General features: G+C 44.6%; 2 long non-coding RNA genes across 4 annotated transcripts in view; both read left to right on the top strand.

The window, feature by feature from the left end:
* Window positions 1-471, top strand: part of LOC121844780 — a 776-nt gene extending 305 nt beyond the window's left edge. The window contains exons 3-4 of one of the 2 annotated variants that reach the window (XR_006082176.1): window positions 158-203; window positions 367-471. This is a non-coding gene — a long non-coding RNA (uncharacterized LOC121844780). Of the gene's footprint in view, window positions 1-157; window positions 239-366 lie in introns of those variants that run through there. The other variant, XR_006082175.1, reaches the window with a different exon arrangement.
* Window positions 472-684: 213 nt separating this feature from the next.
* LOC121844779 lies at window positions 685-1,249 on the top strand. 2 transcript variants are annotated; one of them, XR_006082174.1, is made up of 4 exons: window positions 689-698; window positions 745-790; window positions 899-1,027; window positions 1,065-1,249. It is a non-coding gene; the product is annotated as an uncharacterized LOC121844779 (long non-coding RNA). The 2 variants fall into 2 exon arrangements; XR_006082173.1 differs by having other exon boundaries at window positions 685-790.
* The last annotated feature ends 225 nt before the right edge of the window (window positions 1,250-1,474 follow it).

Consider the following 1,474-nt stretch of genomic DNA (forward strand, 5'->3'; position numbering starts at 1 on the left):
CAGTTCAGAACATTAGGTCCAACTGTATAACACCACTCAGACCAGAACATTAGGTCCAACTGTATAACACCACTCAGACCAGAACATGGTTCCTGTTAGTCCAACTGTATGTCAGACCAGATGGTTCAATACCACTGTATAAGACCCAGAACATTAGGTCCAACTGTATAATACCACTCAGACCAGAACATGGTTCCTGTTAGGTCCAACTGTATAACACCACTCAGACCAGAACATGGTTCCTGTTAGGTCAGACCAGAACTGTATAACACCACTCAGACCAGAACATTAGGTCCAACTGTATAACACCACTCAGACCAGAACATGGTTCCTGGTTCAACTGTATAACACCACTCAGACCAGAAGGTCCAACTGTATAACACCACTCAGACCAGAACATTAGGTCCAACTGTATAACACCACTCAGACCAGAACATGGTTCCTGTTAGGTCCAACTGTATAACACCACTCAGACCAGAACATGGTTCCTGTTAGGTCCAACTGTATAACACCACTCAGACCAGAACATTAGGTCCAACTGTATAACACCACTCAGACCAGAACATGGTTCCTGTTAGGTCCAACTGTATAACACCACTCAGACCAGAACATGGTTCCTGTTAGGTCCAACTGTATAACACCACTCAGACCAGAACATTAGGTCCAACTGTATAACACCACTCAGACCAGAACATTAGGTCCAACTGTATAACACCACTCAGACCAGAACATGGTTCCTGTTAGGTCCAACTGTATAACACCACTCAGACCAGAACATGGTTCCTGTTAGGTCCAACTGTATAATACCACTCAGACCAGAACATTAGGTCCAACTGTATAACACCACTCAGACCAGAACATTAGGTCCAACTGTATAACCACCAGACCAGAACATTAGGTCCAACTGTATAACACCACTCAGACCAGAACATGGTTCCTGTTAGGTCCAACTGTATAACACCACTCAGACCAGAACATTAGGTCCAACTGTATAACACCACTCAGACCAGAACATGGTTCCTGTTAGGTCCAACTGAATAACACCACTCAGACCAGAACATTAGGTCCAACTGTATAACACCACTCAGACCAGAACATGGTTCCTGTTAGGTCCAACTGTATAACACCACTCAGACCAGAACATGGTTCCTGTTAGGTCCAACTGTATAACACCACTCAGACCAGAAAATGGTTCCTGTTAGTGTCCAACTGTATAAAATCACACAGGCTAGATGGCAACCTGGAAGGCTTGTTTGTGTGTGTGTGAGAGTTTATGTGTGTGTGTGTGTGTGTGTGTGTGTGTGTGTGTGTGTGTGTGTGTGTGTGTGTGTGTGTGTGTGTGTGTAGAGTTTATGAGTGTGTGTGTGTGTGTGTGTATGTGTGTGTGTGTGTGTGTGTGTGTGTGTGTGTGTGTGTGTGTGTGTGTGTGTGTGTGTGTGTGTGTGTGTGTGAGAGAGTTTATGAGTGTGTGTGT

The sequence above is a fragment of the Oncorhynchus tshawytscha genome, unplaced genomic scaffold (genome assembly GCF_018296145.1).
Source record: "Oncorhynchus tshawytscha isolate Ot180627B unplaced genomic scaffold, Otsh_v2.0 Un_contig_3355_pilon_pilon, whole genome shotgun sequence".
Classification (NCBI taxonomy): Eukaryota; Metazoa; Chordata; class Actinopteri; order Salmoniformes; family Salmonidae; genus Oncorhynchus; species Oncorhynchus tshawytscha.